Source organism: Pristiophorus japonicus, chromosome 10, assembly GCF_044704955.1.
Source record: "Pristiophorus japonicus isolate sPriJap1 chromosome 10, sPriJap1.hap1, whole genome shotgun sequence".
Classification (NCBI taxonomy): domain Eukaryota; kingdom Metazoa; phylum Chordata; class Chondrichthyes; family Pristiophoridae; genus Pristiophorus; species Pristiophorus japonicus.
Window position 1 is genome coordinate 213,505,676 of NC_091986.1, and position 11,738 is coordinate 213,517,413.

Below are 11,738 nucleotides of genomic sequence, written 5' to 3' on the forward strand. Positions count from 1 at the left end.
AGCACTCTCTCGCCTCTTGAGTCAGACTTCTGTGCTCAAGTCCCATTCCCGGGACTTGAGCACAGAAATCTAGGCTGACACTCTACAGTGCAGTGCTGAGGGAGTGCTGCACTGTCGGAGATGCCGTCTTGCGGATGAGGCGTTAAACAGAGGCCCCATCCTCTCCTGGTGGACGTTAAAAGATCCCACGGCACTATTTCGAAAAAGAGCAGGGGAGTTATCCCCGGTGTCCTGGAACCAATATTTATCCCTCAATCAGTTAATCTGGTCATTATCACATTGCTGTATGTGGGAGCTTGCTGTGCACAAATTGGCTGCTGTGTTTCCCTCATTACAACAGTGAGTACACTCCAAAACTACTTCATTGGCTGTAAAGTGCTTTGAGATGTCCGGTGGTCGTGAAAGACGCTATATAAATGTAATTCTTTTTCTTACAGACTTGTGCTGGAGTAAGTACTGACAGTCAGCAGCAATGTTCCTGCTCTCTTTTTTTTTTTGTAGATGCGTGGCCCCTTTAAGGGGCTGCACGCGGTCCATTCAAATTATCGCGTGCGCGCGTTTTTTTTTTCCATTTGAAAGCCGGCGAGCGGCCTGCACGGAACCTCCAAGACCGCTGCGTGGTTGTGCAGCTTAACAGAATTGGCCAGCAACCCTTGGGCCTCGCCAGCCCAGGTGCCATTGTGTTGCGTGTGGGGTATTTGTACCCTGCACCATCTCCGTTGGTTTTCCAGGCAAAAGGTCGTGAGTTCAATCTCCCCACTCTGGGACCTGAGCGTGTAATCTGGACCTGCACTCCTGGTGCAATGCTGGAGAGGGCGCCACCCTTTGGGTGAGATGCCAAACTCATTGACGTACTTTGTGGGCTGCGGCGGGTATTTTGTGCTCCGGGCTGAGGAAGCACAGGGACAGGAGGGAGACCGTTGAGCCCCTCGAGCCTGTCCCGCCATTCGATTTGGGCCATGGCCAATCTGTACCTTTCCGCGCCGGGTTTAACGGGCAGTGAACGCATAAATGCAGCAACTTCATGAAACTCACGGGGAGGTGGAGGGTGAGCTGGCATTTCCGCGAGACTAACGGCGGAGCGGAACAAATCGGCCAGCAATTCGCGGGATATCTCTTCCTCGCCACAAATTGGATGATTTACACATTAATAAGGTGAGCACCATTAAACTCGCCGTGACTTTGGCAGCAAATTTGGCCTCTTTGTCAGCTGTGGCTCAGTGGGCATACACTCTCGCCTCGAGTCAGAAGGTTGCGGGTTCCAGGTCCCACTCCAGGGACTTGAGCGCATACATCTAGGCTGACACTCCAGTGCCGTACTGAGGGAGTGCTGCACTGTCGGAGGTGCCGTCTTTCGGATCCGACCTTGAACCGAGGCCCCATCTGCTCTCTCAAGTGGACGTAAAAGATCCCATGGCTCTATTTCGAAGAAGAGTAGGGAAGCTATCCCCGATGTCCTGGGGGCCAATAATTATCCCACGGTGGTCGTGAAAGGCGCAATATAAATGCAAGTCTTTTTTTCATTGTTGGTTTTGTGCTTTGGTCTCTTGCCTACTTGAAACTTGGGACTATCCGAGCTCATTTACAGAGGAGACAGACGGAAATTGAGATTTATTTTCTAATGCAGTGTTATAATCTGGAATACACTGCCTGAAAGGGTTGTGGAAGCAAACTCCTTAATAACTTTCAAAAGGGAATTGAATAAGTACTTGAAGGGAAAAAACATTTGCAGGGCTTATGGAGAAAAGGCAGCGGAATGTGTCGAAATCTTGACTCCCGATAAACGACTTAGACACCTTCAGCTCTGGCAGAAGTTTCTTTAATTTACTTGCATAAAGGGGAAAGGACTCACCCAGTCAAAGGCTACGTGGAGACTCCCACCCCCCCCCCCCCCCCACCCTGAAATGGTACAATTTCACGAGATATTTATACAGTAAAAACCAAAGTTATGGCCTCTCCCTGTGTATTGGCTCTGTCTCGCAGTCAGTGAAATAAATAAAGAGTTAATTACTACATCCTTGTCCTGACATGGTTTCCAGATATTTCCTTTTGTCAGGGTTATTAGTTGGCCAGCCGACCATTACTCGATGGGAGTGTGGTAATGAGCTATTACCTGCCTTGCATTGTGTCAGGATTGTCCAGTTTCCTGGTCAGTTATCTTTTTGCATCAAATGGATGAGGTCTCTACAAGAGATAATGGCTGGTGGTTTGAGTATTTCGAAAAGGGTGGAGTGGAACTGGTGTATAGATAATAGGAGAGCACCATGGGGGGTACTTGTCTCAGCAGGACTTGCCTCCTAGCTGTCTAGTGGCTATCGGCCATTTCAAGCCAGGTTTAGCTGTTTATGCAAACCGACTGCTTGTTGCAGAAATTTCTGGAAGGACCAGGACTCCATTTTGTTTTATATTAAAAGGGCACAAAAATAAAATGTGGTACAGCTTAGATAAAAATACATTTCCACAAATGGGACTAAGTTTTTTTTCCATTCAGGACATCTGGGCGTCACTGGCAATTTATTGCCCATCCCTACTTGACCTTGAGAAGGTGGCAGTGGGTTGCCACCTTGAACCGCTACAGTCCATGCTTTGTTCTAACGTTTTGGTGCAACTGAGAGGCTTGCTTGGCCATTTCAGAGTCAACCAGATTGCTGTGGGTCTGGAGTCACATATAGGCCAGACCGGGTAAAGACCAGCAGATTTCCTTCCCTATAGGGAATCAATGAGCCGGATAAGTTTTTGCGATAATCCAGCAGTTTCATGGTCACCATGACTGACGGTAGCTTTTTATTCCAGCTTTATTTAACTAACTGAATTTAAATTCCCCAGCTGCCATTTGAACTCGGGTCTCTGGATCATTAGTCCAGACCTCTGGATTACTGGTCCAGTAACACGACCACTGGGCTATTCTGCTACCCATGCGCTTTCAAAGAGCTGGCACAGATGGGCCGAATGGCCTCCTGTGCTGTATCATTCTATGATTCTATGACTGTCATCTCATCAATCTGGGTTTGGTTGAAATCAGGTTGCTGGGGTGATGAGACTCTAAGGGGATAAAATACGGTCACTAAAGTGGGAGACAGACAGACAGACAGATGGTCACTAAAAAGGATATTGAAGATGGTGAATTGATCAAGGTACACTCTTCAAAGGGTGTTAGTCCTGTCGTCTGACTAGGGGTCCATCCAATGTCCCTTTCTTTGTGTACGAAGGTGATTGTCCTCAGCACAGTTCTCCACAAAGTGAGATGGTTGGGATTAGAAGGTCGGTTGTAAGGCCGTGTTCAAGGCTCTGTCACACCTCTTCGTGATGCTGTGTTTTTCCAATGCAACGCCACTGTTCTCTCAATATCATGAATTGAAAATCGTGCATTGTTGTAACCTCCTGCCTGGATATGCGTTTCGGTGCAGCATGATAGCACGGGGAGGAAGGGAGCATTTGGACTTGCATGCAGTGGGGGAACCAATCTCCAATCGGAGCTGTACCAAGGGAAGGTAATGAAGGTTCCCTGCAAGGGATGGAGATTGAAATTGGGCACATGGGAACATCACCACCTCCAAGTTCCCCTTCACGTCACACTATCCTGACCTGGAGCTAAATCTGCTGTTCCTTCATCATTGCTGGGTCAAACAAATGTTTTTTTTATTTATTTATTCGTTCATGGGATGTGGGTGTCGCCGACAAGGCCGGCATTTATTGTCCATCCATAATTGCCCATTTCAGAGGACAGTTAAGAGTCAACCACATTGCTGTGGGTCGGGAGCGGCAGATTTCCTTCCCTAAAGGACATCAGTGAACCAAATGGATTTTTACGACAATCCGGTAGTTTCATGGTCACCATTACTGATTCTGAAAGAAATTGACAATTGGGAGAAATAACTTGAGACCAAGATGTTTCTTCAGACTGGTGTTAGAATTGAAGGATGCATGCCACGGTACAATAGCTAAAGTGACTTGAACAGCATGAACAGAAATAACTGCTAACAGGCAGCTCCAAACATCTGAAGGCCAAGAATGGCATAGCTGACTCCAACCTTGGGAGGATAAATGTGAAGAGGAGGGCTTCACCCAAGAGTTGAGACAAAGAACGTGACATATAGGTTAAATGGTCCTGCCAATATCCTACTCCAGACCCATCCCTGAAAAGAGAATGAAAGAAAGACCTAGAGGGAATTTCACGGCAGATGGTGAAGATAACTTCATGCCACCAGCTGTCTGTCCGATCGTCACTAGTACCAGCTATTTGTCAAGGTCGTATGTTAACTATGTCTCTCCTGATTGTGTGTTGCATTGGACTATATGTCCCTTAATAAATTGCCTTATAACTTCCTAAGACCCTTTGGGTATCTGTGAGTGACATGTGATCCTGAATCTTATAGTACTAGCTTTTTATTCCAGATTTATTAATTAACAATTTAAATTCCTCAGCTGGTGGGATTTGAACTCATGTCTCTGGATCATTAGTCCAGCCCTCTAGGTTACTGGTCGGGTGACATAACCACTATGCTACCGTACCTGTATTCCTGGAGCTCCCTCCCTAATAACATGGTGGGAGTATCTTCAACACACGGGCTGCAGCGGTTCAATAAGAGAGCCCACCACCACCATCTCAGGACCAACTACTACTAAATTCCCACTCAGCAGAAACGATGGGGCATCTAAGGATGGGCAATAAATGCCTGACTTGCCAGGAACACCCATATCCCGGTTAATTAAAAAAAAATAAAGGATTGGCAATACCACTTGAAGAGTGAGTCCACAGAATGGCCTGGCATTAGGAATGGAAAGATATAACACGGGTATGGTAGGAGAGGGTATTTATTATTAAAGTACAGTGCTAAGATTAACAAAGCTTTGCACTGCAGCAAGTCTGAGAAATGTTTTTAGAACATAACAGGAGTACGCATCCTGGCCCCTTGAGCCCGCTCTGCCATTTAATAAGATCATGGGCTCAGCTCCACTGATCAGTGGGTTACCACAAGGTTCAGTGCTGGGACCCCAGCTATTTAAAATATACATTAATGATTTAGATGAAGGAATTGAATGTAATATCTCCAAGTTTGCAGATGATATTAAGCTGGGTGGCAGTGTGAGCTGTGAGAAGGATGCTAAGAGGCTGCAGGGGGACTTGGACAGGTTAGGTGAGTGGGCAAATGCATGGCAGATGCAGTATAATGTGGATAAGTGTGAGGATATGCACTTTGGTGGCAAAAGCAGGAAGGCAAGATTATTATCTGAATGGTAACAGATTAGTAAAAGAGGAGATGCATCGAGACCTGGGTGTCATGGGTACATCATGGTACAACAGGCAGTAAAGAAAGCAAATGGCATGCTGGCCTTCATAGCGACGGGATTTGAGTATAGGAGCAGTGAGGTCTTACTGCAGTTGTACAGGGCCTTGGTGAGGCCACACCTTGATTATTGTGTGCAGTTTTGGTCTCCTAATCTGAGGAGGGACATTCTTACTATTGAGGGAGTGCAGCGAAGATTCACCAGACTGAATTCTGGGATGGCAGGACTGACATACGAAGAAAGACTGGATCGACTATGCTTGTATTCACTGAAATTTAGAAGAATGAGAGGGGATCTCATAGGAACACATAAAATTCTAATGGGATTGGACAGGTTAGATGCAGGAAGAATGTTCCTGATGTTGGGGAAGTCCAGAACCAGGAGTCACAGTCTAAGGATAAGGGATAAGCCATTCAGGACCGAGATGAAGAAAAACCTTTTTCACTCAGAATTGTGAACCTGTGGAATTCTCTACTACAGAAAGTTGTTGAGGCCAGTTCGTTAGATATATTCAAAAGGGAGTTAGAAGTGGCCCTTATGGCTAAAGGGATCAAGGGGTATGGAGAGAAAGCAGGAATGGGGTGCTGAAGTTGCATGATCAGCCATGATCATATTGAATGGTGATGCAGGCTCGAAGGGCCGAATGACCTACTCCTGCACCTATTTTCTATGTTTCCCTGCCCGCTCCCCATAAACCTTTAGAAACATAGAAAATAGGTGCAGGAGTAGGCCATTCGGCCCTTCAAGCCTGCACCACCATTCAATATGATCAAGGCTGATCAGTTTTGCAACTTTGGTACCCCATTCCTGCTTTCTCTCCATACCCCTTGATCCCTTTATTCACTTATTGCTCAAAAATCTGTCTATCTCCACCTTAAATATATTCAATGACCCAGCCTCCACAGCTCTCTGAGGCAGAGAATTCCATAGATTTATAACCCTCAGAGAAGAAATTCATCCTCATCTCAGTTTTAAATGGGTGGCCCTTAATCTGAGACGATATCCCTAGTTTTATTTTCCCCTATGAGTGGAAATATCCTCTCTGCATCCACCTTGTTGAGCCTCCTCATTATCTTATGTTTCGATAAGATCACCTCTCATTCTTCTGAACTCCAATGAGTATAGGCCCAACCTACTCAACCTATCTTCATAAGTCAACCCCCTCATCTCTGGAATCAACCTAGTGAACCTTTTCTGAACAGCCCCCAATCCTTAAATATGAAGACCAAAACTGCACTTGGTACTCTAGGTGTAGCCTCACCAATACTCTGTACAGTTGTAGCAGGACTTCTCTGCTTTTATATTCTATCCCCCTTGCAATAAAAGTTCCACACCAGAGATTAGTGTGCAAAATTAAAGCACATGATATTGGGGGTAATGTATTGATGTGGCTAGAGAACTGGTTGGCAGACAGGAAGGAAAGAGTAGAAATAAACGGGTCATTTTCAGAGTGGCAAGCAGTGACTAGTGGGGTACCGCAAGGTTCAGTGCTGGGGCCCCAACTATTTACAATATACTTTAACGATTTAGACAAAGAAATTGAATGTAATATCTCCAAGTTTGCAGATGACACTATGCTGGGTGGCGGTGTGAGCTGTGAGGAGGATGCTAAGAGGCTGCAGAGTGACTTGGACAGGTTAGGTGAGTGGGCAAATGCATGGCAGATGCAGCATAATGTAGATAAATGTGAGGTTATCCACTTTGATGGCAAAAACAGGAAGGCAGAATATTATCTGAATGGTGACAGATTAGGAAAAGGGGAGGTGCAATGAGACCTGGGTGTCATGGTACATCAGTCATTGAAAATAGGCATTCAGGTACAGCAGGCAGTTAAGAAAGCAAATGGCATGTTGGCCTTCATAGTGAGAGGATTTGAGTATAGGAGCAGGGAGGTTTACTGCAGTTGTACAGGGCCTTGGTGAGACCACACCTTGAGTATTCTGTGCAGTTTTGGTCTCCTAATCTGAGGAAGGACATTCTTGCTATTGAAGGAGTGCAGCGAAGGTTCACCAGACTGATTCCTGGGATGGCAGGACTGACATATGATGAAAGACTGGATCGACCAGGCTTATATTCACTGGAATTTAGGAGAATGAGGGGGTTCTCATAGAAACATGTAAAATTCTGAAGGGATTGGACAGGCTAGATGCAGGAAGAATGTTCCCTATGTTGGAGAAGTCCAGAACTAGGGGTCAAAAACTAAGTGGTAAGCCATTTAGGACCGAGATGAGGAGAAACTTCTTCACTCAGAAAATTGTGAACCTGTGGAATTCTCTACCACAGAAAGTTGTTGAGGCCAGTTCGTTAGATATATTCAAAAAGGAGTTAGATGTGACCCTTACGGCTAAAGGGATCAAGGGGTATGGAGAGAAAGCAGGAATGGGGTACTAAAGTTGCAAAAATGATCAGCCATGATCATATTGAATGGTGGTGCAGGCTCAAAGGGCCGAATGGCCTACTACACCTATTTTCTATGCAACATTCCATTTGCTTTTCTGTTTACTTGCTGTACCTGCATACTAACTTTTGGTATTTCATGCACAAGAACCCCCAGGTCCCTCTGTACTGCAGCAGTTTGCAATTTTTCTTCATTTAAATTATAATTTGCTTTTCTATTTTTTTCTGCCAAAGTAGATAACCTCACATTTTCCCACATTATGCTCCATCTGCCAAATTTTTGCCCTCTAACTTAGCCTGTCTATATCCCTTTGCAGATTTTTTGTGCCCTCACAATTTGCTTTCCCACCCATCTTTGTATTGTCAGCAAACTTGGCTACATTACATTCGGTCCCTTCGTCCAAGTCATTATCTATCCATGCTAATATATTACCCCCAAACCCATGAACTTTTATCTTGTGCAGTAAGTAACCTTTTATATGGCACCTTATCGAATGCCTTCTGGAAATTCAAATACACCACATCCACTGGTTCCCCCTTATCCACCCTACTCGTTACATCCTCAAAGAACTCCAGCAAATTTGTCAGACATGATTTCCCTTTCATAAAACCATGCTGGCTCTGCTTGATTGAATTTTGCTTTTCCAAATGCACTGCTTCCTTAATAATGGACTCCAGCATTTTCCCAATAACAGATGTTGGGCTAACTGGTCTATAGTTTCCTGCTTTATGTCTGCCTCCTTTTTTAAGGGGGCGTTACATTTGCGGTTTTCCAATCCGCTGGAACCGCCCCAGAATCCAGGCAATCTTGGTAGATTACAACCAATGCATCCACTATCTCTGCAGCCACTTCAAGACTCTAGACTGTAAGCCATCGGGTCCAGGGGACTTGTCCACCTTTAGTCCCATTATTTTACCGAGTACTACTTCATTAGTGATAGTAATTGTATTATGTTCCTCCCTCCCTATAGCCTTTGGCTGGCTGCCTGAGGAAGAGAGATTTCGAAGATCACGCCCTCAAATCTGGCACCAAACTTATGGTCTACAGAGCTGTAGTGATAGCCGCCCTCTTGTATGGCTCAGAGACGTGGACCATATACAGTAGACACCTCAAATCGCTGGAGAAATACCACCAACAACATCTCCGCAAAATCCTGCAAATCCCCTGGGAGAATGGACGCACCAACATCAGTGTTCTCGATCAGGCTCACATCCCCAGCATCGAAGCACTGACCACACTCCCAAAGCAAGTGCTCTACTCGGAACTCCTATACAGCAAGCGAGCCCCAGGTGGGCAGAGGAAACGTTTGAAGGACACCCTCAAAGCCTCCTTGATAAAATGCAACATCCCCACTGACACCTGGGAGTCCCTGGCCAAAGACCGCCCTAAGTGGAGAAAGAGCATCCGGGAGGGCACTGAGCACCTTGAGTCTCGTCGCCGAGAGCATGCAGAAAGCAAGCGCAGGCAGCGGAAGGAGCGTGCGGCAAACCAGACTCCCCACCCACCCTTTCCTTCAACCACTGTCTGTCCCACCTGTGACAGAGACTGTAATTCCCATATTGGACTGTTCAGTCACCTGAGAACTTACTTTTAGAGTGGAAGCAAGTCTTCCTCGATTTCGAGGGACTGCCTATGATGATTATCTACTATTGGGATGTTTTTAGTGTCTTCTGCTGTGAAGACCGGTACAAAATATTTGTTCAATATTTGTGCCATTTCCCTATTCTCCAATATTAATTCCCAAGTCTCATCCTATAGGGAACCATTTACTTTAGACACTCTTTTCCTTCTTATGTACCTGCAGAAATTATTACTATCTGTTTTTTTATTTCGTGTTAGTTTACTTTCAGAATCTATCTTTCCTCTCTATCAATTTTTTAGTCATTCTTTTCTGGTTTGTAAAAGTTTCCCAATCTTCTGGCCTCCCACTAGTCTTGGCCACATTGTATGCCCTTGTTTTCAATTTGATACCATCCCATATTTCCTTAGTTAGCCACGGATGGTTATCCCTTCTGTTACAATCTTTCCTTCTCATTGGGATATATTTTTGTTGCGAGTTATGAAATATCTCCTTAAATGTCTGCCACTGCTCATCAACCATCCCATTCTTTAATCTATTTTCCCAGTCCACTTTAGTCAATTCTGCCCTCATACCTTTGTAATCGCCTTTATTTAAGCTTAGGACATTGGTTTGAGAACCAACTTTCTCACCCTTCAACTGAATTTGAAATTCAATCATGTTATGGTCACTCATTCCTAGAGGAACCTTTACTACGAGTTCATTTATTAATCCTGTCTCATTACACTGTACCAGATCTAAGACAGCCTGCTCTCTGGTTGTTTCGGAACGTACTGTTCAAGGAAACTATCCTGGATACACTCTAAACCCCTCTTCAAGACTACCCTGGCCAACTTTCTTTGTCCAATCAAGTGTGCTGATGATACAAAGATGGGAGGAAAAGCAATGTGTGAGTAGGACACAAAAAACCTGCAAAAGGACATAAGCTAAGTGAATGGGCAAAAATTTGGCAGGTGGAGTATAATGTTGGAAAGTGTGAGGTTATGCATTGTGGCAGAAAACATCAAATAGCAAGTTATTATTTAAATGGAGAAAAATTGCAAAGATCTGCAGTAAAGCAGGACCTGGGGGTACTTGTGCATGAAACATAAAAGGTTAGTATGCAGGTACGGCAAGTGATCAGGAAGGCCAATGGAATCTTGGCCTTTATTGCAAAGCGTATGGAGTATAAAAGCAGGGAAGTCTTGCTATAGTTATACAGCGTATTGGTGAGGCCACACCTGGAATACTGCGTACAGTTTTGGTTTCCATATTTAAGAAAGGATATACTTGCTTTGGAGGCAGTTTAGAGAAGGTTCACTAGGTTGATTCCGGAGTTGAGAGGGTTGACTTATGAGGAAAGGTTGAGTAGGTTGGGCCTCTAATCATTGAAATTCAGAAGAATGTTAGGCGATCTTATTGAAAGGTATAAGATTATGAGAGGGCTTGACAAGGTGGATGCAGAGAGAATGTTTCCACTGATAGGGGAGACTAGAACTAGAGGGCATAATCTTAGAATAAGGGGCCGCTCATTTAAAACTGAGATGAAGAGAAATTTCTTCTCTGAGGGTTGTAAATCTGAGGAATTCACTGCCTCAGAGAGTTGTGGAAGCTAAATCATTGAATAAATTTAAGACAGAGATTGACAGTTTCTTAACTGATAAGAGGTTATGGGGAGCGGGCAGGGAAGTGGAGCTGAGTCCATGATTGGATCAGCCATGATCGTATTAAATGGTGGAGCAGGCTCGAGGGGCCGTATGGCCTACTCCTGCTCCTATTTCTTATGTTCTTAAATTCTTATGAAGGTCAAAATCATCCATGATCATTGCTGTTCCTTTATTACAAGCCTCCATTATTTCTTGATTCATGCTTCGTGCAACAGTGTAGCTACTGTTAGGGGACCTATAGAATACGCCCACCAGCGACTTTTCCCCCTCATTATTCCTTATCTCCACCCAAACTGATTCAACATCTGAGCCAATAATGTTTCTTACTAACGCACTCATTCTTTATTAACAGAGCTACCCCACCTCCTTCTCCTTTCTGTCTATCCTTCCGAATTGTCAAATACCCCTGAATATTTAGTTCACATGTCCTGGTCATCGTGCAATCACATCTCTGTTATGGCTATCAGATGACTATTTGTGCCGTCAACTCATCTATTTTGATACGAATGCTACATGCATTCAGATAAAGAGCTTTTAAACTTGTTAGTCAGTTTTTCCTGCTTTGACCCCACTTTCTGATACATCTTTATGTTTATACATTCTGTCCCTTCCTGGCACGCTCTGGTTTTCATTTCCCCCAGTGCTACCCTGCTCTATTGCCTTCTCCTTATTCTTTGAGTTTTTACCTCTTCCCTCTCCCCCCCGCCCCCCCCAGTAATTAGAATCTCCTGATTGTGCTGGCGTGCTTGACACCAGTGTATAAACAGGCGTCAGCAATAGACACGCGGGGTGCAGGACACTGCCGTCCGTGATTGCCCTGAGACTA